Source organism: Rhinolophus sinicus, chromosome 17 (assembly GCF_057876585.1).
Source record: "Rhinolophus sinicus isolate RSI-liver-muscle chromosome 17, RSI-T2T, whole genome shotgun sequence".
NCBI classification, from domain to species: domain Eukaryota; kingdom Metazoa; phylum Chordata; class Mammalia; order Chiroptera; family Rhinolophidae; genus Rhinolophus; species Rhinolophus sinicus.
The window spans coordinates 189778588-189805877 of NC_142517.1; the positions used below are offsets into that span (position 1 = coordinate 189778588).

The 27290-nt window shown below is 35.9% G+C and overlaps 1 protein-coding gene across 24 annotated transcripts in view; it reads left to right on the plus strand.

Moving 5' to 3' along the window:
• The window catches only part of MAP2 (microtubule associated protein 2), a 261018-nt gene that overhangs the window by 108530 nt on the left and 125198 nt on the right, over nucleotides 1-27290 (plus strand). For 16 of the 24 annotated variants that reach the window (XM_088794145.1, XM_019726959.3, XM_088794140.1 and 13 more), the window contains exon 3: nucleotides 20087-20154. The exons of 2 other annotated variants lie outside the window; for them this stretch is intronic. The gene's annotated coding sequence lies outside the window, so the exon portion shown is untranslated. 6 more of the 24 variants (XM_088794142.1, XM_088794147.1, XM_088794144.1 and 3 more) reach the window with 6 other exon arrangements.

Sequence of the window (27290 nt, forward strand, 5' to 3'; positions counted from 1 at the left end):
TCTTATTCTTTATATTTTCCATTAAAGAGGCTTTTTGATGGTTTAGAGAAAAGACAAACATGTGGGTTAATTCCATTGCTGTCAGTTCTGGTGGAAGCTATAGCAGTGAATTAGTCAACTTTGTATTTTACACTAGTGACATTTAAAGTGTGATTGCTGTTGGAATTAAATACGGGTACTTAATCAAATGCCATATTTAAAAACACCATCCCCCGTCTTCCTCTCCTCTTCTGAGACTATCAAACCATATTGAAAACGTTAAAGTTGTTCACAATATCTATTTGATGGAAAAAGTAATGTGCAGGGAGTCCATATGTTTATGACTGGAGAACTGCCCTGCTTTACAAAGTAATATTTACTCTAAATTTCAGTAGTAGACGGTAATGGATGCTGTGTTAAAAATATGTTATTAGGCTCAGTTGGAAAGTTAAATAAAAGGTTCAGAGAAGTCAGAAATTTGTTGACTACTCTTTCACAAAAATATTTGACTTATCTGATTCTAATTCCTGCACTTGATATCTTCTCTGATCCTGAAACAATGGTTTTGAAACATTGATGATGAATATGAAAGAGACTCTTGGATAGTATTTCTTAAATTTTAAGCCAGAGTTAACGAGATATAGCTAGAACCTTTAGGAATTGTTACAAGAGGCAGTTTTTAGGTGGTTAATAAATAATCAGGATTAGTTATTGCACTTAACTAATGGCTATAACAGTTGCAATATTCAGAAGAGTCAAGAATAGAGCTGGTTTGTCATAGATTAAATATTTTTGGAAATACTTCCTACTTGTCACAGTTTTCATAATGTCTTTTGCTTCATTTAATATAATTAAGTAACAAAAGTTCACAAAGTTTAGTTATCTCAATTCCCTCCAAACGAATGCTAAATTGTGTACATAACTGGCATGAGGGATTTTTAATGTAGTTACATTAAGGAGGTCAGGTCACCCTGATTCCTTCTCATAGAATACTCCTTTCAGTTTTGTTCTGAGTAAAACATAATCGGAAGAAGATATATGATGTCGATGCCCTCCGATTTCAAACACCATAAGGGACGCACTACAAAAGATTCCATGTACAATGCCACCGACCCTCTGTTAACATACGAAGGAAATTGAAAGTTGCAGCCTTCAAAAAAGAGGGGCTTAACTCTTGTTAGATAGAAATAGATTTTGTTTGGGTATCTGCTAGGAAGCATCATCCAAGTAAAAACAAAGTGTCGTGATGGTACCTTTCTTCCTTAGTCTTTATTTTGGATCATTTACTTCTGCCAGGTTCATCTGTCTTTTTTTTTTTTTTTTTTTTTTCATTTAATTCCTTTCAAAAGTAGCATATATAAGATATTGTCACTTAAAAACATTCTTTTATATTGCGTTATTCATTCTAGAAAGCCCATTGTATTCACGTGATAAGGTAAATTTCATAATCTTTCAAAAGTGTTTTAGCCTTAAATGTGCTTGATATGTCCTTGCATAGAGCCCAGAGGGCTCTGGAGTACCTACCTGTTCAGTTTTAGAAAACATTTTGATAAATTGTTATGTGCAGAGTTACTACTGTAGGCTAAATGCATCTGCTCTTTATTTTCAAAATTTTGTTTTCTGATTGAAGTCAGAATTTCTGTTTTAAAGATTGGCAGTCTGGTAGAGAAAGCTTGAGCAGGTTTACATGCACACTAAGGGTCTCTGTGGAAGTCAGAAGTGATCTCCCTTCTAGGGAAACCAGAGTATGATGAGACCCATTCAGAAAGAAAGAGGACTGAGTTCCTTGGGAGGGTAGGATGTGCTCTTACTTTGTACACATTATTTCTTTCACATAATGATCTTGTGAAGTAGGGGTTTATTAAGCCTTGGCCACTTAATTTCCCCAGGGATTTACACATAAAAAGAAAAACTCAATTTTAAACTTCAGGCTCATTGCAAAGCCACACACCACTCCATATACCATACTGCCAGTAAAATTAAGTGGCTCAAAGTGCATAAATACACTTTGGGATATAAGGACTTATTTCTGTTATGGAATCATGGCACAGGAAGTTTCTGCCAAAGCCCAAAGTTCCAAAAGTGTTTATTAAGAGCATATATTCTAAAAAAATTTTTCTCCCCATGCGATTGTGGATAGGAACTTTTATAAATAAAAATAACGACAAGAAAATAAGATTTAATTATAGACAGACATAGATGTTTTTACTGTTCCTAATTCACTGTAAAGTTGTCAAACCCTAACCTGTTATGAACAACATCTCCCAGACTATTTGGAAACTGTGTATAACGACTTCCTGCATCCACTTCTATTTTTAAACGTTGGGGTTTAGGGACAGACTTAGCACAGTGCCAGGAACATAATATATTTAAATAATGTTGAATTTATGCTCTTAATAACCTCAGAGTTTAGAGTGAAGTAAGCAACCCAGTGACTTCAACCCTTTTGTGCAGTTGTGTGTCACTGCCATCATTTCCTTTTTCTATATTATTTCTTCTTTCAAAAGTCCTATGTGTGTGATTAAAACTTGCTTTTAAAATACTCACTTTTAAAACCAAAATTAAAATTAATTTCACTTGGAGGACTTTTGAGAATTTAACAAACACTATGTGAGAGAGCTGAGTCATCATAAAACAGAGTCAACTAAAACATTACAAAATAACTCAGTGTGGTGTAGTGAGAAGAGGTCAGTATTAGAAATGATGCAACACAGGTCCGGGAGCTGCCTTGTCCAGAAACCAGATGTTTGAGTTAGTTTATGAATGCATGTATGGGAATTAAACAATTCCTGGCCCCAGCACCTGTACAAGATTCTCACGAAGAACGTATGAACTAATATACAGGAAGAAACTAGGTAAACGATACATTACTGTCCTGGTGTAAATGATTTTTGTTGATATTATTAATACCACCCCTTAATAATAGTGATGGTCGTAATTGGAACAGCTGCTCAGTTGAAATCCAACAAGTCATTTCAAGTAAATTGTCGTGGTTTTATGCCTCTATTACTCTTGTTTTTTGGACTGTCCCTACCACATTTAATTAATTTGGCCTCATCCCTAAGTGAGGTATTTGGGTATGTTATCACTGCCTAAAGAAGTATAAAAATTATGTCAAAAGGAGGAAGAATCTCAAACTTTTAGAGTTAATAGTGTGCTCGTTAACTGGCCCTCAAAAGAAGGGAGGTGAAGCGGGAAAAGAACAGTCCTGAATGCAGAGTTAGCCAGCACTTCCCCTAGGGACAGTGTCAAGCTGCTGTCATGTCACTGACCACAAAGTTGGGAAGAGATGCACATAACTGGCTCCTGAGAGCAGGTAAATGCTGGGTCCAGCACACACACCGCGGGCCTGGGATAAGATGGGTGTGTGCAAGGTGACAGCTTCTAGGGACCTGTTCCACAGTGGAGCCGCCTGAGAACAAAGGCATCGACAGGAATGGACAGTTCTCTCTCAGGTGAGGCTCTTTCTGCTCTTCGACTTACACCTCAATAAGTATTTGTAATGGCACATTCGAAGTCAGTCTTTTGGGTATTTAAATCTAAACTCTCCCCACCAGACCCTGGCTTGGCTCAGCCTTGCAACCCGTGGCCGCCAGGTTATCTCCAGAAGGACTCCTCTGCTCTCATTCTGTCCCCTCCAAAGGAAGCCCGCCGCTCTGGTCACATGCGTCTGACATTCTAGCTATGTGTACTCTGCTCCCCTGTACACTCCCTCTCCCCCAGGTCGCAGGATTCAGACAAGTATAACCAGGGTGCCATCATGATTAAGTGTGAATGCTGCTGCACTAGGCGACTCAGCAGCCGAGCAGAGAAGAAGGAAAGTCTCAAAGCACATTCTAGGGTTAAATATTTAGATTATTTTTAATAGCAAGTAAACTGAGACCACGGGATTTAAATATTGAAGTGAGTAATAACTGATAATTGTATGAGTGCGTGTGTATGTGTATCAGAAATTTATTTAATGTTTGCTTAATACATTGTGTGTAGCAAAATTGAGACTGTGTGTTTTGGGTGCCATTGATAAATCTCATGGAGGCACTGAACTGCAAAGGGGGGCCAATCTGTACACACACACACACACACATACACTTACTTATGTACCTTTTTATTCTCTGCCTTGTTTCAGAAAAGGTTTAAAGTGTCAGAAAGAATTTAAGGGTAGCCATTGAATGGGCAAATACAATTATACAGTCCTGGTTCACCGGACTCCTGTCTAAATACCTAGAAAATAACAGGTGATTCGTACAGGAAGACAGCAAAAGAGTGCTCATTATAATCATGATTATCCTTCATTTGATGATCTTATGTCTGGTTTTTGTTTGATTCTATGTTACTTCATAGAATTCAACCATGGGGGTTAATTTGATGGATAACATCTGATAAACAAGGATTTATTTCCCTTTTTAAAAAATGCATATATTCTCAAAAAGCTAAGATGCAAACAAACATCCATTCAGTTAAATTATTGATATATATTTTTTCTACTCCAGGTAAAATCTGTTGTGGGGGAGAGTTTTAATGGAATCTGAGAGGTAGGCAGTTTTGCATTATGGAAAATTCTGGGAGGGTAGAAAGACGTGAATGGGATTCCTGATTGAGGTCTGGCTGGAGGTAAAGTAAATTAACATTGGGAATGTAGAGAACTAGAGGAAATGTGCTTTATTTACTGATAACGAAGACACTTCTCTGTAAGCTTTCAATACAAAGGAGTAAAACAGAAATCAACTTTATTTGTACCCTTGGCAACCCTAGTTTCTTTTTTTTAGTCATCCAGCATTTGTGAAGTCATTATAGTGTTCCCAGTGTAGTGCTCCCCAAAACACTTTCATCTCATATTTGTACTGATTCAAACACATTATGAGTTAAATTGATTTCCTAGGGATACCTAGGAAACCCAAATAATATTTAATATTTTTCATAAGCTGGGGAATACTGATATTCCCCTCCCATCCTTCCCTCAAGAATAAATTTAAAAATCAAGTCATATTCACAACTTCTGCAGTTTGAAACGTATGTCAATAGTACATAAATAGGGTTTAGCAGTTGTGTTCTAACTATTCTATTAGTAGTGTTAGTGCTGCAAAAGCTAGATTTTCTGCTTAAGAAGAAATTGGAAAGAAAATTGTTTTAAAGCATTTTTTCCTTTTGATGATTTGTGGTTCTCCTATTTGTTGCTTTCTTGGGCATGTTATTTAATGTTCTGTGCTTCAGTTTCAATATTTGTGAAATAGAGATAATAACAGTATCTGCCTCCTCAATTTGTAAGTATTATGTGAGCCTTGCTGAGTTCAGTGTCTGGCACATAGTCAGTACAGCAAGACTGCCTTCTACTGCTTAGAGAGAAACATAGAGACTGAAAAATGGTGCCAGCTCTCAACCTGATACACACACCCCAAACACACACACACACACATATACACACACGGCAACATAATCTGGTTTATTTAAAAAAGAGAAACACAGTGGAAGAAACAATCAAAACGGAAACATTTCAGCTAGAGATAATGCAGCATATAGCCACTGCAATCCATGTTAATCCCATATATTAATATATCATATATAATATGTAATATATAATACATGCTAGATAATATTCCCAGGCATATTAATCCCACAAATGTTCTAACGGGCTCCCTAAAAATTCTTAAAGGAAATGCAGTATAAGCCACAAGTAAAAAAATATGCCTATAAGGCTATGATTTTTTTAAAATTATTAAGCAATGCAAAACAAGGATGTAAGTGTAATCCTCATCATTCTCCTAAGGGAATATATATGTAGATCAGGATTATAGATTATGCAAATCAATGAAGGAGCTGTTGGGCACTGTTGTTGAGGTCCTCCAGATGAGGGAATGAATGTCTTTTGAATCTTCTAGTTTAGCAAAAGGCTTTTTCCTTTCTTTTGAACTATTAAAAATAATTAAATGTCTTCAACTTGATGAAGAATATCTGCAAAGAACATGCAGCTGATATCATAGTTAATGGTGAGAAACTTGGTGCTTTCCTACTAAGATCAGGTACAAGGCAAGGATGTTCCTTTCACCACTCCTTTTCAGTATCGTACTGTAAAGTGCTAGCTGATGTACAAAGGAAAGGACAGGAGAGGGAAGGGAAGGGAAGAGAGGGGAAAAAAGGGAAGGGGAGGGGGAAGAGGCATACATATTGAAAGGGAAGAAATATAACTGTCTTTGTTCACAGATTATATGATCGTTTATATAGAAAATCCCAAATAATTGACAAAAAACTCCTGAACAACCAGTGATTATTGCAAGATTGCAATATACAAAAGTCAGTTGGTTTCCTCTATACCAGCAATGAACAAATGGAATGTGAAATTTAAACATAATACCATTTACATTAGTATCAAAAAAATGAGACCTTTAGGTATGAATCCAACAAAATATGCATAAGGTCTACATGAGGAAAACTACAAAACACCAATGAACTAAATCAAAGAACCAAATAAATGGAGAGATATTTCATGTTCCTGGATAGGAAGACTTAATATTATCAAGATGTCAGTTGTTCTCAACTTGATCTATAGCTTCAATGCAATCCCAATCAAAATCCCAGCAAGTTATTTTGTGGATTGACAAGCTGATTCTGACGTTTATATGGAGAGGCAGAAGACCAAGAATAGCCAACACAATATTGAAAGAGAACAAAGTTAGAGGACTGACATGACCTGTCTTTAAGACATTATAAAGCTATTTGTGTTTATAGTGGGGGGTAGGGATGAGTAGATGAAGCACAGAGAATTTGGGGGGCACTGAAAATACTGTGTGATGCTGTCATGATAGATACATGTCATTAGACATTTGTTTAAGCCCATAGAATGTACAACTTAGAGTTGGACCATAATGTAAACTGTGGACTTTGGATGATTATAATGTATCAACGATGTTTCATCAATTGTAACAAGTGTAACCACTCTGGTGGGGAATATTGATAATGGGGAAGGCATGTGTGGGGGCAGGCAGTGTATAGGAACTCAGTACTTTCCCCTCAATTTTGCTGTAAACCTAAAACTGCTCTAAAAAAATAAAGTCAAAAAAATTTTAACATAGTTAAGAATTAAATAAGTTAAGAATACCCAGTAGGCTTTGAAAAATCTGTGATTTTCACATTCACTATCAATTCAAAATGTATTCAATAAAATACTATTGAGGTTCATCTGAATTCTTGAATCCTATGATTTCTAATTCTAATCATGAGCTTAAACAACAGACTTAACGGCATTTTCTTGCTCCCTCACACAATGTGACCATATTGGTTGCATTAAGAAGATTAAAACTTCAATCCAGAGTGTCACTGTGATGGCAAAATGATGCCTGTGTTACTTATGTGGTAAGAAGAGAAGACTTTTGGCGGTGGCCAGTTAGCTCAGTGGGTTAGAGCGCCGTACTCTTAACAACAAGGTTGCCAGTTTGATCCCCACATGGGCCACTGAGCTGCTCCCTCCACAACTAGATTGAAACAACTACTTGACTTGGAGCTAATGGGTCCTGAAAAAACACACTTAAACAAAAAGTTAAAATAAAAAATAAAAATAAAAAAGAAGAGAAGACTTTTGTCCAGTTCTTCACAGATAGTATGAAGGGAGATAGTAGGAAAATAATTCTTTTCTTTCTTTTTAAATTGCCACATTCCTACTTGTTCATGGAGTGTAATCGTGCCCAAGAGTGAGTCTTCTGTGAGGTCTCTTGTCCAGCACAACTGCTCTCCAACTCCAGTCTCAGGAATAACTGGAAGTCTCACCTAATCTTCTTCCAAGTGGCTTTTCAAGAACCAGAAGTCGTCTATAAAATGAGTGCCTGGGACTGGCCTCTTGAGACAACCTGGAAGCAAAGTAGCCTGGAGACTGAATAAGCCAGGTGGTTTTCAGCTTGGCTTAGGAACCCTTTCTTCAGGAAGCTAAAGATAAGAGGTTGAAGTGATGTGAAGTGACAGTCCAGGAGCAGTGTAGGAGAGTGGAAGACGCTCAGAATATTGTCTCAGGAGCCTGGAGTTAGAATTTGGCTGATCCTGCTCGGTGCTCTCATAGGTCCTGATGAGAAACTCTGTTGCAGAGCTCACCACATTGAACTCTAATTAATACCATGTCTCCACTCTCACTCTCTCTCCCCTGTGGATGGTCCTTGGGGAGTGATGGCAGGGACTCATTTCATAGCCTTTTGGTGGTGGTGGTGGTGGTGGTGTTCTAAACCACAGGTGGAAAGAATTGAAATCTTCATAATCTTCTTTTGGGGTGGGGGCTACATGATCATCAGAATATTATTTTAAGTTTTTTTCCTTTTATTTCTGACCTCCATTTCCATTCCTCCTGCTCCCATATATCTTTACTGCAATATGCTTGATATCTGTCCTTGGTAAAGATGCCATTCTGTTTATGCCTTTTTCACTCACCACTGTTGTTTGTTCACCGAGTTCAAAGCTTCTACGCTGCACAGGCCTCCAGGACCCCTTCTACCACCTTTGACTTGTCCGTGCCCCTCAGACTAAGGGACAACTTCAGTTGTCATCAACTCCTGCCGTCAAACACGTAATTCAAGCTCTTCACACAGGTTTACCACTTGCAATTCATTCGTGATCAGACCTCATGAAGACTCTTACCATTTGCATTCATCTGTTATTAAATCCAGAATTCAAAAATTCTTTTTCATTGGTGGATCCTAATAACCTTTGAAAACATGTACTGGGACACATTGCAAACTTATTAGAAAAGGCCTTTAAATTACATTGTAGAATGAGTTATATCTGGATGTCCTTTAATCAGCTATTTCCAGCTGCAGTTCTAAAAAATATCAGCCAAACATAGTACATCCTAATCGTTCCTCACCCCAGTATTTTTTCTCCCATTTGTCATACAATTTTGTGATCTTTCTCTCTGAGGCCTTTAGCTCTTTGTTTACTAACTCTTAAGTGTACTTCCAATGTGCGACAGGAAGTCACAAATCCATCTTCACTGGTACAAAACATGTGTCCTGTGCTAGAAGGCATCATTTCTTAATGAAATATGCGCTCCTAATACGAAGGTCACTATGTAAGACTGTTTTCTCATTTACGGCCTTTGTGCAGTATCACAAACCCTTGATCAAAATGCTACCTTTGGATTTCTCATCTGGTGGCACAGATGTTAAAAAGAAAACTATTCTGAGCAAAGATATTTGTTGTAAGTAATCAAGCATTTAACATAAGGAAGAATGCAGCCAGTCAGTTAATAGTGATGAAATACTCTTTGTCTGTTTTTCACTCTCCCTCTCTTAGAGACTGCTAACTGTTCACCTCCAGGCCATAGGCATATTGAGGGTGACATTCTCTCTTTCCCAGATAATCCTCATGATAGGATGCACTTAATTTATGCTGTGGATGGAACTGGACTGAACTGATTTGCATATCATCAATATACGAAAGTCCTGAGTCGAAAACCAGCCATCCAAATTAAGATATTTCCGGTCAAGGACTTGCTGTGTCTAGCAAATTCTGGAGTAATGCTGATTGCAGGTGGTTGGTGAATATTGGTGCTGTTCATGATTTATAAGGCCGTATTGGAAGGTACATGAAACTTAAGATTTCTTTAGAACAATGTCCTTGTTTAAAACTACTCTTATTCAGACCCAGCTGGGCATTCAGTAATGCCAGCCACTGAATACTATCTTCCAAGTGCCTCACCTGTCAGACTGGCTCCCTGGTTTATAAATGAAACCCTGTTTGCTTCCAAAGCCCTTGATCATCCAAATGCTCTCTACTCTTCTCCCATATTCGTAGTTTTCCTTCGATTTGAGTGTCTTAACCCTCCTAACACATTCTATCGGTTTTCATTCACCGCTTATCTTCAGGTGGTGCACAAAATACCTCTGGGTCAATCTGAGTGTGTCTATTCAATTTTTAAACCTTTACTCTCTTCGCCCATTTAAAAAGTTTTTCCCTGTTGTAAAATAAGTTTCTCTTTCATGGCACTTGGCTTTTAACTGAATGTCCTGACTGCCAATTTCTCAAGGTTTCCCTTTGTGCATTCTTTGTGCATTTAACACAAGTTTCACTTCCCCTTTTCTTATCAGCCAATCAATCAATCATACATTTTATTGAGCAGCTCCAAATTAAAATATGAAATTATAAGAAATTTACAATCAGCTCTTGCCATGTAGAAAAATCTGTCATTGAGGTTATCTTCTGCTTTTTTCTAATATGGCATCTATTTGTTTACAGACATTTCAGCAGAAGGTACTATCTGGCATCTTGGAATTTTACTCCCGTTTCTCTATTTCTTTAATTCTGCTGGGTTCGAAATAGACACCATGCTGTCATATTATGTACAATGACCACAACAACCACATATTTTTCTCCCCATTTTCAATTCCATTTTTTCTAAGTCAGCATCCACAAACAAATTAGCATTATTCATTGTGCACGAATGCAAAAAGAGTCTACCATATATTATTAAAAGAGAAAATGGTAAAACACAGAATCCCCCAGCAACTGACGTGAAACCAAAGACCTACATAGAGGAAAGTTTGTCTAAATGATTCCTTAAGTATTTTCCTGTTTCCTTGACCATGCTTCCCATAATGTTGCAGTAAAAAGGAAAGGAAGAGTTGGAGATGAGCGGCTAAAGAATAGAGAATGAGTGAGGAAGGAAAAACAAAGCACAACAACAATGTGGCAGTTTAAGAAGAAAGTTAGCGGTCTTACCAATGTGGAAATTTCTCTCCCAGAAAGATTCATTGGCCCAGATACTAACAATGGCTACTTCTTTCAAAGAGCATATTTTCACAATCCATTTGACACATGTGTCATCACAGTAGATGGACAATGTCTAGAACACAAATTTTGAGTCATTTTTTTTCCAGAATAAAATAAAACACTCATATTTCTTCAACTATTTGTTGGCTTTAGAAGCCCAGGAGGAAAAGAGTCGCAAAACTATGGAAAACAATTGAATCCTTCCCTCGTGAACTTTATCTAACCAACTTGATGGTACTGTTGAGAAAGAATATTTATGTATAGACATTGGTCATGTATAATATTTCCATTTAATTTAAAAGCCAATATGTCATTTATCTAGAGTCTTTTGTAGCTTAGGAATCTGACAACAGGATGAAACACAAAAGTGGTCCCATTCTCCATCACAGTTCACCTTCCTTTTCACACATGGACTTCATATCCGTCTCTATATTCTTTGGTTCCTATCAACAGGAGGATTTAGGATTCCAGTGCACATTTAGATGTACCGTTGAATTTATTCTAAGGAATCAAAGTGTGTTATAGTTCTGACAAACTTATTTAAATATCTCTAAACAAATATTCACATAGCCAATTAATTTTTGCCTTTCATTTCTGATGCACCATTGGTACAAGGACGACAAGAGGAACGATAGAAATTAAGAAACTCTATGTGTAATTCTTGGTGGCTATGACCCTAGGATCTACTTGCCCCTAAATAGCAGAGAGAATAAGTATGGATGTCATAAATTTTTGAAATGTGGATTTCAAGTATTCACAAAACAAATTACTCTAATATATAAATTTTTAGGACTTATTCCACATATGATATTACGTTTATTAAGCCATCACAATAGACATTTTATGATTTGAACTAGAAATAGTAAACACAAAAGAGAATGCTCTAGGATCTTGCTGAACTTAAACCTTTTCAGAACAAACTGGTAATGCTAAGGTTAAAGGCTACCGAATTCAGACGGAATGGTACTAGGTGACCTCTCAAATACAGTGCTGCTACCTCTCTAATTCTATGACGTTGCTTAGCATTGAAAGAATGACAAAGGTTTAGAATATTGAGATAACTCAGTCTTCAATGCTTCAAAAGCAGTAAGCAAAATAACTCTTTTCAGCATTTTTCAAACAGAAATCAGGAATTTAGATCTAATATCATGCAATGTAACATTTGATTTTGTAGCCGTTGATTTTGTGCCATTATCCAGTCTTCCATTAAATTGCAGTGGTCCCACTTGTGGAGACAGTCAATAAAATGAAGGTTCATTTCCTGCTTCAGGAAGATCAGCCAAGAAATGTGTAACTCCTGAAGATGATTCGGCTTGACTCACTGGATATAAAAATTTTACTGCATGAGAATTCCTGAACTCTCATTCTCCTAATTTTCCTTCATGATTTGCTCATTTCTCTTGTAAATACGGTTTTCTCATAGGCTGGTTATATCTCCAGTAGTGAAAGAAAGCAGTTTGAATCAATTTTTAGGTGATTGGAAAGATGAAAATAAACATGCATGTTATAACTAAGGATTCATGAGCATGTTAGAAAAAATGTTAGCAAAATTTTTATAATAAATGAAAATAAACACATAGATAACTATCTTTAAAAATCTGAAGGAAATGTACAGATGTGCTCAAAATGCCTATAAATGTGTCAAAGATAAAAATGCTAGTATTTGTATATTTAATAGTTAACCAAGACACAAACTAAATGAAATAATTATACCGTGTGTTTTGTATAGTGATTTCCGATACTAAATGTATTCAACTACTTGAACTTAGGATTCAGATTTTTTAGGAGGTAATTCATGATGTTTATATGAATTTTAGTGTTATAGTTTCAAGTGTTCACTCATGCTTATGTGATTTCAGTGAATATTTATTTATGCCAGGTCCAATTCTAGGTACCTAGGATATATTAGTGAACAAAACAAAGTGTTTTTGCCTTCATGGAACTTACACGTGAATGAGGAGAGAGACAATAATAAAGAGTAAACATACTAAATAAGCAAACTATATGGTATATTCGAAAATTATAATTATTACGCAAAATAGGATAAAGAAGATTGGGGTGGAAACTGCAGATTGCAGTATCAAATAGGATGGTCAGGTGAAGCCTCATTGAAAAGATGAAATTTGAGGAAAGACTGGATGGAGGGAATGAAATTATTTGGAAGAAAAGTGTCCTACACCCATAATTTAACTATAAATAAATCTAAGTTATTTTAAACAAAACATGTATTACACAATGTGAAATTTACATAACGTTTTCTCATGTAACCTTTAAGGTTCACCATGGTATTTGGGTATTTCTAACTTGATATAATGAGGGTAGTGATTGACTATATAAGACAGGTATTATAATCTATACTTGTAAGACATAGATTAATCTCAACAATTTGTTTAAAAACATACACAAAAACACAAATTATCTAACAAAATTTTTTAAAAACACATGAGCATATATCTCACACCTGTGCCTCTGTATTCTCTTCCAGGAATAGACCAGATAGATAGTAAATAAAGCTACAATATCTTCTTCAACTATAGGAATTCTATATATACATCACTCATACACATTTACACATATATATCATTTAAATATGAACTGATGGATACTGAAATAATTTTGAAAGTAAAAATTCTTGATTACAATACTATTTTTTATGTACATTTAGAGTAATTAGTAGTCTATCTTGAAGTACCTGTCCAAGAAAAATGGAAAATTCTTAATTCTGTGTTTAATTTATCTCTTCTTCTTCTGATACCTTACAAATATTAGGCTGAATTACAAACTAATTAGCTCAGAAGTCCAGGGATTGAATTTCTGCTCCACGACTTATACCTGTGTGTTCTTGGCACACAACTCTAATTAGGCCTAGTTTCTCAACTGTAAAATGGAGGTTCATAACTCTCAGAGTTGTTGAGTAAAATAATGTGTTCAAAGAGGTTGATAACAATGTGTTCATTACAGGTATTGAATAATCTATATTAGAATCATGTCTTGTGCTTCTTTAATTAGTCAATATTAAAATAAATAACAACATAGACAAAGGAAAAACAGTTCAAGGCCACATATAATATTAGGCATTACAGTATCATGGTGATTTTTCTTTTGTATCATGGTGATTCTAAGAAAGGAAAGAGCTTTGTGTGCTGGGGGAGTTCTGGAAGACTTTATAAAAGAAGGCAGAAGTTTGATCAAAAAGGAATTGTAAGATTTGGGTTGGAAGAACAGAAATAGACAATTACTGAATTGATTATGGTAGGTGCCAGTGGACATGGGATTTGTGTGGAAGAACGGTATTGAAAGCTCCTTAACTATCCATTCTTTTGTCAGAATAGTGTAATTCAGTAAGTGTAGCCACAGACAAGTGCTTTCACTTGTTGATACATTTTAAGATACATATTTTGCTACACAGCGTTTTACCTCACAGTCATCGACTTATTTGTTAAAAGCCCATGTAAAATGTTCTCTCCCTTCTAAGGAAAATTCCCGGTACAACTTATTTAGCAAATACATTTTCATCATAGCGCCTTCACTTACACAGACATGGTTATGTGGCACCTTTGCAAAATGTATGTTTTACACCAGAACTCTTTGGAATAATCACTACAGATCCAAAATTTGTTGTGAGTAGAGTTTCTAAACCAATGGCACCATAATATTTTATTATTATGACTGAGCTATAACAAACCTTAATAAAGTATACCCGTCTTAATCATACCCCCATGTCACTGCCATGCGTGTCAAGAAAGCATTGTACTTCTCCCTAGTCAATACCTCCATCTTAATCCCCATAGAGGTAAACATTATTCTGACATCTCTCTCTGAATATTAATTTTGCCTGTTCTTGAACTTCATATAAATGGAATAATACAGTATGGACTCCTTTGTGTATGCTTCTTTCACTCATCATTATGCTTCTGAATCATCTATGTAGTTGCACAGAACACTAATATTTTTCATTTATTCTTTATTTTTCTGTATAATAATCTGTTACATGAATATATCACAATCCATTCTACTGTTGATGAGCATTTGGGTGGTTTGCAATTTTATGCAATTATGAATACAGCTACTAAGAACATTTTTGTAAATGTGTTTAGATGGACACACATCCTCAGCTCTCTTGGGTATACATCTAGAAGTGGAATTGCTGGTTCATAGGGTACACGTACATTCAGCTTTACTAGATATTGCCAAACCCCCCACCAGCAATGTATGAGAATTTCAGGTGTTCTACCATTATTATAGTTTTCTTTTCAACATCTGGAGAGCTTTCTAGTCCCAACATAGTTCTTACAGTGTAATGAGGTTATTACTTGATGAATTGAAATAGCAATTATTTTTCGTAATGGCAATCCACATTACACCGTTTTTAAAAAGAACTTAAAAATATATGTTTGGTTCAGTTTACTTTAGTGAAAGTATGTGAACAGAATAGAGCTTTGGGTATTGTCATATTCTGAGCCTAGATGGTTAATGTCATACAAAACCTAGATATGGCCTTTTGAGCTAGCTATTTCACTAAACTGCAGTCAGATTTTATTTTGAGTGCTGATAATAAGAAAAATCTCTCTCTCTTTCTCTCTCTCTCTCTCCATTTACATCATCGTTTTGGCTTCACTTTGAATGAAGTCAAAGTATGACTCTTTCCTTTCTTTTTTGTCTGTTTGACCACAGTGTACTTTTTTTGTGGACTAAATTTGTTGGATGAAAGGATATTATCTGTGATCAATAAGGCAAGACAGTGTGCAGTAAATTTGGCATAATTTTCAAAATACTTACACATTTATTATATATAGAATAACAAATTCAAGAGTTCTAGGTTAGAAGTATAATTATTCTATTAATTTTTAAACCTAAAAATTATAGTAAGTATAGTCAACTTCTAAAATTCCATTTCAAAGCATTTTGACCCTGAAGGATTATTGATTAATTATTCTAATTTTATTTAAATAAAGATTAAATTTAGCATATTTTAATATAAATAAAAGTATGATTTATCTAAAAAGCTCTTTCTCAGAATTTAACAGCTGATAGCCAATGCTGGGTACTTTGCAAAATTCAGAGAATAGAGGATAAGTCCCTATTTTAAATAAATGTATACCATTTAATAGAAATTACAAAAATTATTGATGCATGGGGAAAGGTGATTTGTGGTACAAATAAAAGACAATGTTTGTAAGGAGGAACAAGGAAATCAATATAGAATACAAAGACGTTTTTTGTGTGCTTAAATACTCCCTAATTCCTCAGCTGATGTAATTTTCACATTCTCTCATTTAAAAAATATTTTTGAGTGCCATTATTTTCCAGGCACTGCTTTAGGTGCTTTGGATACACCAGTGTCCCAAACATGTAAAGATGACTTCCTTCATGGAACTAGTAGAGTCAGGCAGGTAATAAATAGTAAATATAATAAAATATTATGATATATGATAGAAAGTGATAAGTGCTATGAAAAAAAAGGAAAAATGGACCAGGGGATGAAGGGCTGTGGAAAAGACATGGTTTTGATTTTCATTATGATAGTCAGGAAAGCCTTGGTTGGGAAGATGATATATGACCAAAAGCTTCATGGAGGTAAGGAAGCTATCCCTCCTTTGTCCATCCCTAAAGAGCTTGAAGAGTCATATGCAAACACACAGACAAATGTGTTTAGGGAAGGAAACCAAGGCTCTTCCAGAAGAGCCACAGGAGTTAGTTAACTGAATTTTGGGACATAGTTACATCAGATTCTTAAAGATCAGGATCTGAGATTAACCAGATGTAGCAGAGCGTCAGGGACATAATGTCTCATCCAAGTGAGAAAAAGAATTGTGAAGTTAGATTTCTGTTTCCTTCTATGTTCCTTCCAATATAATTGAAGTTCCTTGAGGAGAAGATGTTTCCTTTTTATCAATTCCTAGAACCTATCAAGTGTCTGAAATATATGTATGTGTGTCATCAAAACTGGAAAAATGAACTGACGAGTGGTGTTAAGCCAATGCTTAGATATTGTCAAAGAGAGGAAGGGTAAGGAAAGGCTACAGTTTTGGCTCCAACATAAATATGAAAAATCTTAAAACTCATGGAAGTCTCTCAATTATCTGACATCTTGTATTCTTAGAATATAATAGGCTTAAAGGAAGGAATTATATTTTACATATATAGCTTAATCTATAATGGACATAGTTTTTCCACTAACAAATGGGGGGAAGAAAGAAAAAGAATATGCCAACTCATTCACATTGACTATGCCAGGTATCCCTAAATGTTAAATGACTCCCAAAGAGTATTAAATATTTTTAGAAGTTGTGCTATTTTTTTATACTGACCAGAACCATTGTGTGTGCTTTGTAAGATCCTAATAAAATGTGATTCATGTTTCTAGAAATGGCAGTCTTGTGCATCATTTTTTTTTGTGCTCAGAAGAGAGCAACAGATGACAGTATATTAAAAGAAACCATTTGCTTTGAAAAATAACCTTAGCGTTGAAAATCTTGAAGAAAAATAGACATTTAACAGATTGATTGATTTAAAGGGACACTTTTGGAGGAAAAGAATATCCTATCCAGCATGTATGATTAAGTGAAATTCTTGGGTTTATTACCTAGGTTAATCATATTTTTTAAAATGTGATTTATTTATTTTATAGTGGGGGCAGAAGATAGTGGTGGCAGCAACTGCATTTGAGACATCGAAAAAGGCAGTATGGCCAGACCTATAGATGGTGTTAACTAAAAGCAATGAGTCCTAAAAACCAAATAGTGATAGAATAATTTAGAAAGGAAGTAAAAACAGTAAAACATCAAGGTCAAAATCCTAGTCACAATTTTTACTAACTCAGAAACATTTTAATAAATGTTGTGCCCTCCAGTGGTTGTTTTGAGTGATTTGATATTTTTTTTTTTTTTTTTAAATTTTACCTGGACTCCCAATTTTCTGGCTTGATTATTTTGGGTAACCCCAGGAAGGTTTACATTTTCTCTAACTAAGAGGAATGTTGGGAGACTGACTCAATTCAATTGCCTTATTTTATGCTTGCAGAAAGAATATATGCCAGGGATGATAGAGTGCCTAGCATATGTTCGTGAAGTTCAGGCTCAACACGATAAGTTCACAAAAGGGCAATCATGCTTGATTTATCTGACTGCCAGACTGGAAATGAAATAAAAGCGGTGCCATAATTATCCCAAATTTTTCAGACCTTCAATACAGTACAGCACAGATAAGCAAAGCTAGTTCTCAGAATGATTACAATGCATTTTAAAGAGGAAGATTGCTGCTTGAGCCAATGAAATCAGACAGAGGATGTTTCTAGAACCTGTTTTGCTAGCAAACAGAAGGAGAAAGAGCATGGAAAGAACATCACTTGGTAAAAGAAGAAAACTGGGGGACCTGAGTCAGGAGACTGGGATGGTGTCTCTGCGGGATCTCCAATCAGCTTTGTGACCTTAGTCAGATTCCCTGGGCCTCAGCTTCCTCACCTATAAAACAAAGAGTATGGACTAGGGTGAGTGGTGTCCATGAATCCAGGATATGGACAGAGGCAAGGAGTAGCAGGCTCCATCTTGTAAAAATAATAACAATAATAATAATAATAATTTGAACATTTATGAAAGCAAAATTAGCTAGTGATCAAAAAGTGCAGGAAAAAGGTGGCTAATGGAGAATGCAAATGCATCCTCATGCATTCAAAATATAGTATGAATCTGATAAGAGACAATTCTTTCCAGAAGGAGGAGAATGAAGCATATCATCTGTCTATAAATTCCCTCCACTGTAGTCTCTTTCCCTCATAACTATTATCACCTTATTTTTCTCCATACTTTCTGTTTCTGGTAACCATGGTGATGCTCCCTTCTAGCAACCTTCTTCACAGCTGGCCCTTTTGGTAGACATTGAATTTGCTCCATTCACTGATGCAGGGGGCTAACAATGCTGCAAAAATTAATTTATTAACATTTTCCCCATTACTTTTGTCTAGGAAGTAAATACAGGGAATTATTCCACACTTAACCTCCCTACATTAGGGGCACTGTAAAACAGGAATATTCAACTGTTCATTTCAGTTGCTAACAGAAAGGGGACCCTGATTATGCCAGAGATTCAATTCCCTGCCTTAGCCCTCAGGGACTGTGAAGTCCCAGTACTCAAGCTGGTTGCCACCTCCTTGTGCTTTTGTATGTAAACTAAATAAAATAGACTGCCCACCAAAAGCACACTTCAGCCCTGGTTTCCTAATCCGCTTTGTTTTTTGCAGCATTCTCCCTTGGAAGGAAGACATTTCCAAGTGCGTAATTATCACAGTTACAATGGGATTGATTTTTCCATAAGAAAATATGCATAAGTGTATGCATTTTTCTAATGAGCACAGTTATTTATTTTGGAATATAAATAAGCAGTATGTGATACTCAGTTTTCAAATATTGTAATTATCTGCCAATGACAAAACATCAAAGAATCTCTGATGTCATTAATGCAGAAAAAGAAAATTCTCGTATGCTGTCATTTAGTCACGTCCAGTTTGTGTAGCCTAACTTATTTGTAATCCTATATACCAGAAAACTGTCCACTTAAGCACTCGTGTGTGTGTGTGTGTGTGTGTGTGTGTGTGTGTGTGTGTCTGTTTCTGTGTGTCTGTGTGTCTGGCATTAACACAAAAGAGACCAGATGATGATGACATTCATAGGCTTATAGACTCGACTCCTAGGGACACACTTGGATGGAGACAATTAAAACGCCTGTCAGGCATTTGGTACCAGAAGCCCCTATGGCAAACCGCTAAATCCTAAACCCGGGCTGCACCTTATTGTCAGTGAATGATGGCGGAGCTGGGTGGCTTGTCATCATTCTCGAAAATTCTGAGGCTAGTGAGCTCGCTCTCCCTCTCCCCCTCGCCTTATTTTCCTTTTCGCCACTGCGGGGACGTTTTCTAATTTGCAGCTTCCCTTTCCCCGACACACACAGACAGGAGCTGGTGGCTTGCAGACTGCAGTCTGTCTGGAGCTAGAGAGGCAGAGCTAGAGCCATTCCATGGAGATAATGCTCCGGGAGAAGGATTCCGCAGCAATTCTCAAAGAGTAGAATTGGGTGGTACTGCAGCACAAGCACTGGTAATGGTTTGGGGTCTTAAAATTTTTATTTTGTTTTATTTTTCACCCTTCTCTCGAAGGATCTGTTTTATGGGATCTCAAAGTAAAATGCTTTAAAATTCATTACTGAGCTTCCTAAAAATTCAAGCACTGCATTGTTTGTACTACAGATCTCAAGACATAGATTTATTGTCTGGATATAAAGAAGGCATTTGGTTACTGGTGAGTGACAACTTTAAATATCTAGTTAACAAATCTGTATATGTATGTTTATTTTCCTTTTGTTTCGGTAGATTCTTCAGTTTGTTGTCTCTAACCGAGGAAACATTGATTGGGAACCACTCATTCAGAAAATTAAAAGGTACCACATGTTTTATTTGGATGTTTAAATGAGGGAAAATCAGGGAGGAATTGGAATGTTTTTATTTAAAGTAATCTCTGTGGCTGGTCTTTTATCCTTAAGCTTACATTGATCATTGTCTGAAGCATGTATGATATGGTAGGCAGAGAATGCCATTATCCAAGGCTTTTTCAATTAGATGTATAAGGAATTGTGTCTTTAGCCTGTGTTGCAAGTTTTTAACAAATATTAGTATGTCTGGCTTATTTTTGGATTTTTGTCATTATAATGGCTAAAAAAAAAGTACCAAATTCTCTATCTTAATGAAAATTCAATAATTTGAATTTAGGACACATATACTAAGTAATGATTTTATCTGATGAAATCCTGCTAATAAGTGATTTTTTTCAAATAGCTTAATGAAATGGCTTGCCCTTGCCAGGCAGAATGAGCTCCAGAGATGAAAGCCCAGGAATGACTCAGTATTGTTGGGTTTTGCAACTAAAAGATTGTAACTTCAAAGATGCATTAGTCTTTAGCAACAGATATATTTAAAGACTGAGGTTGTTAGTTGTTAAAAGAACTGATTTTACATATGCTTTGTTTGGCAAAGCAATCCTTCATCTTGCCATGAAAGCAGTTAAATCCATTGATCCCCGGCCTTGTGCCTTGCATGAAAAATATTAATTTTCAAATTCAGCATTGGGATGTATATTGATTGGAGATCACAATTATAAGTATTATCTTTTCTTTAATTCTTTAAGATTATCTTTGACTTTAATATATATTCTTGTTAATTAAACCTATATTTGTAATTTGGACTTAAAAATGGAAGACATCTTTTGCCTTGTTGAGAAGATCAGTAACATCATTTAAGCCTTTCCTTGTCAGTCACATAGTATTTCCCCTCGAGACTATCGGTCCAAAATATTTTTTGTGGCAAGGTTAGATTTTTTTAACATACTTAAAAAATGGCTAATGTTCAACTTCTGATCCTGAAATAGTATGTGAGTGTACACCTGTGCATGTGTGTATTTGTAGCGTTTGACTGAGACTAATGCATTGTCCTTGTTTAATTTTCTCTGCAATGTGTAATTATGAGAAGCTTAATTTATTCATTCTCCAAACGCTTAACAAGAGCCTTGCTTCTGTGGGTGGTTATTGTGGGAGAGGGGGAAGGGGCAGATGCATCCAGAGTGTAGGCAGCATCATGTAATATTTTTTCACAAGAGAATTAATTTGTTAAATCAGTGTGCTATAAAAAGGAAATTGCATTATGTCAGATAGTGAACAAAATCTAATATATTGGTCTATTAGATTCATTTCATGTATTCAGAGATACATGAAATATATTGTATTTTTCCCTCAGAAATTACTCAGTGGACTCATGTATGAAATCCCCAAACAGGACTTACTGTTTCTCCTGAATATTGTAAAAACCTTGGGACCATACTCTCTTTTTAGGTTTCACTCACAGTAAGGGAAATGTTTTATGTTTAGTGAAAAAAATAATTTACTTGGTATTTTCCCATCTAATTAAATCCATACAGTATTATATTGCATATGAGAATCTGTTTCCTAATCTTCAGACTCATTTAACAATCCATTATATGAATTTTGAACTTTGGGGTATGTATATGAATTGGAAAAGGATGAAGTTATTATTTAACCACTAACAAAAAAAAGTCTTTAATATATTGTCAATGGGAACTAATCAGCTCTGTTGCAGTTTATCTGGGTACTGAAGAAGTAGCATGTTACTTCACCAAGAGCGTCTTGGTTCCTAAATTTTCTGGCACCATTTTAAAATTCATCTAGGGGGTGTGTTGACAGATTTTGTGTGATAAACCCGAGTTTATTCCAATAGTCTGTTATGTCATCAAATCAGAATAGAATTCGACTACTGGACTCTAAGAGAATCAGGGATGTATATCATGGTTTTTCTAACCAACAACCTCTTGGCATTAATTAATTCCTTTACTGATTTTTTCACTTGTATCTTCAGCACATAGCATAGTTCCTGGACCACAGTAGGAGTTCAATAAATATTTATTTAATTTTTGCTGGATATATGAATTCATCTGTAACGCCCCCCCCCCCCCCAATGCTTTTTTGTTCTTTTTCCTAAGGTTGGTTATACATTGTAAAACAGACATTTGGTACTTTTTTTTGTTAGTTACTCAAAATATACATTGTCTCTAACTTATGATAATTAGTTAGATAATACCAGGTAGAAAAGTAGGCAAACCATATGTAGAAATTTCTCCAGGATCTATGGAAAAAGATTTTTCTGGTTTTAGTTTAAGATGGAAAGAATTTTTGAAATGTCCCCTTTCACTTTCATCAGCTCAGGGAAAGATGCCAAGCTGCAGCATGAGTGTTGCTTTATGGACACTTCCTAAATACTACTCCCAGACTTGATATTGTTTATTGCTCTTCATGTCATCAGCCAAGATTTTGCTGCAGCAAAGGGGAGGAGGCCTTTTCTCTCTCTCTCTCTTTCTAATTGTGACAGTCGAAATGATGTCATAGTCCTCTTAAATGCTTTCTTGCTTAATATGGACTAGTAAGTATGACATCATTTTATACATATACATATTTAAGAAATCTATAAAGAAACTTCTAGAATCATAATCGCTTTAGAGAAATCTATTCTTTCTTGTTGTCATTTATTTTTATTAATAAAACTATAATTTTTTGTTAATTATGTGCCAAATAATATTCTAAGCCCTTAACACATGTTATCTCATTTTAACTCTCTACAATCCTGGGAAGTGGGCACAGTCTCCCTTTTCCAGATGAATGAACTGAGACCCCAGTTGGGAGATGAATACAAGTCTGGCCCAAAGTCCTTCATATTAACCACAACATACTAAATTTCTTTGTAGTAAAATTTTTGGCTCATAGTAATTTATTTAATGTTTCATTTATGCACTTGATGTAGATGTTACTGCAATAAGGTTAAAATGTTATGCTTGTAGAGTCTTGTTTTTATATACATATGTAATGTAGAAGTAAATATATCTTCAAATACTTCACTATAATATCAAAGCTCTTGTATATTTTATTTTTAACATATATTTTATATTTGACCTGAGGAACTTTATCATTTAAGGAGGAATGTCAGAAATAAATCAGCATGTTTGAAAATAAATGAATTCGTAAAGCATCTCCTGTGTCATCACAATGAAGTCACATTACTGAATTGCATAATCTATATAAGAAAATTAGTCAGAAAATTCAAGTGCTAAATAGCATAACTGATGCCATATCTTGAACAAGTTTGTTAGTTTTTAATTTAAATAATGGCAGAAGAAGTTTCAAATGGCCAAAATAAATAAACAAGCAGGAAACAAACCATATCGTGAACAGGGAGAACATACAATATTCAACCTTGAGTACAACTTACCCAGAAAAATAACTGAGGACACTAACAATTTCACAAATAATGTATTAAGATGTTCTACTTGCAAAGGAGTATATATAACAGAAAACTTTTAGAGCTCAATGAGTGCAGCAGATTAAGACAAGGAAGTAGCACCAAGGCTCATTGGTACTGTAAGAGACATAGGAATAATTTCTTAAGGAACTTCATTGCACAGCAGGCCTGCTAACAATTGAGAAGAGACACAACAGGAAACATATCATGGAGGACTGTCTTTTGAGATGGAACTTAGGGATGAATAAAAGTATTCAAGAGAGAGTGTATGGAGGAGCTCCAGGAAGAACAAACAACATTAACAAAGGAACCAAAGGAAGTGAATATGCTTGGAAAGTATAGATTGATCTCATTTGTATTCTAGCGTGTAGGACAAAAGAAGGGGATTCTTAGAAGATAAGGATGGAAAGGTACGTGAAAACTATTAGGTTGTACCATTTGAAATGGCTAATATTCCACCCTTTTTGAACTACAAAATGAAAATTTCATTCAGTTCAACCTAATACGTTGGAAGGAGACCTTAAATGTCAAGTTGAGTTTTTTTGTTCAATGGGAAGCTATTGAGTGTATGTTGAGTAAGAGACAGTTATGACCTAAACTGCATTTTCAAATAACTTATTTTATAGCTGTGCAAAATAAATTAGAGGTATGTGTGAGAGCGTGTTGAAAAGCATCACTTTGGTAGCTATCATAGGATAACCCAGGAAAAAGTAGAGTCTCAAAGAGGATGTTGAGAGTGGGCATGAAAAAAGAGGTTAGGATAATGAGAGATGTTTCTCAGTTCAAATTCATATAGCGAGTGCTTGATTAGTCGGAGGAAAGAAAAACAGAAGGACTCAATGGTGACTCTAACGTTTGAATTTGATAACTGGAAAAATTAGGGGGAAAATGTAGCTAAAAGCTACTTGAGGAGAGAGGCCCTCTTTTATTTATATTGTATCCCTAGCCTCTAGCAGACTGCCTAGTACACAGTAGACAGTTAATAAATGCTGACTGAATTCGTGAGAGTATGAATAAAAAATGACAAGTCAGGTTTAGGCCATGATGGCTGGATATGTAAATGGTGGCCTGGTCTAATAGGTTCTAGAACATAGAGATCCAAAGCTAAGAAGAGAAATTAGGGAGATAGGATATATGACACCATCAAGATGAGAAAAGGACCAGAGAGAACACTCTTGGCAGCACCCACTTTTAGGATGCAGAATGAGAGATAGGAATTGACAAAGTTTAAAGGAGATTAAAAAAAAGAAAGAAAGAAAGAGAAGTATAGGGAAAATAGAAAACAAAACTAAAACTCAAATTTTCAGAAAAATTGAAGAATGAGAATAAATAAAAAGACTGCTCCATTTATTTCAGTAATGTTTTCTGTTATAAAAACAATACACATTTTGTAAAATTTAGAATAGTATAGGGAAGGTTATACTAGCTATCCAGAAATAGACAATTCAGAGATTATAATTAATATTCTTTTTAACCATTTTTCTTATTTCCTTTTATCTGTTGCATTTAAATTTACATAATCCATTCAGTTTTAGAATTCTGCCTTTTTTCCTACTCAGCAGTATCTTGAGCATCTCTTAGAACAATTTGCCACCTGTGTGTCATGTAGACATTGGACATTTTTATTCCCTGTTTTTCCCAATTTTTCACTATCATCATAATGCCGCAATGGAATAGTTTGTACATTACTCTTACAAATTATTTCCAGTGGATATGTCCTAACAATGGAATCACTGTATTCCATGTTGTCAAATTTCCTGACCATATATAATTTGGTGGTTTCAGACTGAGCCTCAGCTTTCCTCCAAGAAGGGGAATCTAAGATTACATTAGCACCTGCCATGTTGTAGCCTCTGTGACAAGCACTGTAATTATCACAACAACTCTCATGTAGATTCTGTCATCTCTGCTTAACAAATAAACGAACAGAGATGAAGCGAGTTGCACAAGTCTTAGGACTGGTTTTGAATCTGGGTCTAATTCTAAAACAGTCAAATCGTTGGGACAGAAGCAAGAGCTTGAAAAGTGAGTGAGTAAATAAGTATGTACAAATAATAGGCAAACATGCTTCCGTAGTCCAGGACTCAAAGGAGAAAGATAAAACATCTAAGGCAAGGAGGCCAGTGCGTGCAGTGGAGCTTTGCTGTTATTAAAATGGGGAATCCTGAGCCCAAGGGTGGGGTCAGATAAGAGGGAGTGCTACCTGTGTAAGCAGAAGGACAAACACCTAGTACAAGGTCCTAGTGAGAGGAGATAGAGGACAGGCAAGGATTGGGCTTGGCCAGCGAAATTCCTCTTCCCTATAGATAGAAGCAAGAGAAAAGACAGAGAGACATTTTTGGAAGTCAGGAAAAGATATGAGGGACCTTACATATCACTTGGACTTGATCTTAGACAGCAGGAAAATTCACATACCCATTCAGTGAATATTTATTGAGCACCAAATCCGATGCCCTTTTCCTGCCCCATGGAACTTTCCTTTTTTTGGGGGGGTGGGGGGTGGGAGAATAACCTGTGGGTAAACAAGTATAACGAAAGGATTACTCAGGCAGCTATGCAGAGAATGGATGAGAAAGAGGGTAAGAATAGATGCTGGGAGATAAGCTTCTCAAACTTTACAGCAAAGATGAATCAAGTGGCATCTTATTAAAATGCAGTTCAGAATCAGTAGGTCTGAGGACAGGTCTGAGACTCTTTAACAAGCTCCCAGGTGATGTTTGATTAGCCAGAGGTTAGAAGGCGAATGTCCAGACAAGAAAAATTAGAAATGATTGGAGAAGTTATGAGCAAGTCAAATGTGAGCCCTTCTCTTAGTACAGCAGGAGTACATACTTTTAAATCTCTTTGATGGTGAGAGAATTGTCCTTTTTTGAGTTTTTTCAATTCCAGCCACTTATTTTATGACAGATCCATTAAACCAGAGCTCTAATGAACTACTGACATATTGGTCTTTCTGCCCATGCTCAGTGTTTATTATGTCCAATATAATGAATTATTGTAGCTCAGGTTTGGGGATGTGATTGCACATAACTGTGTGCCAGCTTCTTAACTCCAACTCTGTTCCCTGCTTCATGATTTCTTTGGACTTTTAACCGCTTCTCTGCCAGCGTGTTCAACACAGGACTGACCTGTTTATTGCTCCGGTCCCCTAGCTCTTGAAATCTCTCATGTTCCTCTGTGCCTAGTAGCCAAGCTTCTGGGTCTCCACATCCCGTCTTCCTGCCACTTACATCTTAATACAAATTTTGGGGAACTCTGCTTAAAGCCACAGGGGACTATTGACAATAATCTCTGATTTAAGGAATGCATTTTCCCCAACTAAATCTGTTCTTTTTGGAAGACTGTTTTGGTTGATGACAGCAACCTGCATTCTTCTGAAGGAAGGATGCATGTGTTTGTAGACAATTAGAGTATTCAAAGGGGCGAAATGTTCACAAGAAGCCTTGACAGATTGTCTGGAGGGGTGTTATCTTTCTGCCTCCACTGCTAGGCTCTAACTCTCAATGCTACTGTATAGCTACAGGAACTTGGGAGCATTTAGCTGTTTGATTCCTCCCACACCATACTTTGCAGCTGTAAAATATCTGAAGAAATAAGGAATCCAATAAATATGGCATACTCATCCATCAAGGAAAAAGCTTAAGTGCATATGAAACATCTGTGATGTCCTCATACTTAATAGTACTTTATCCTTTGTTTAAAGGGCTCGTTCTATCTC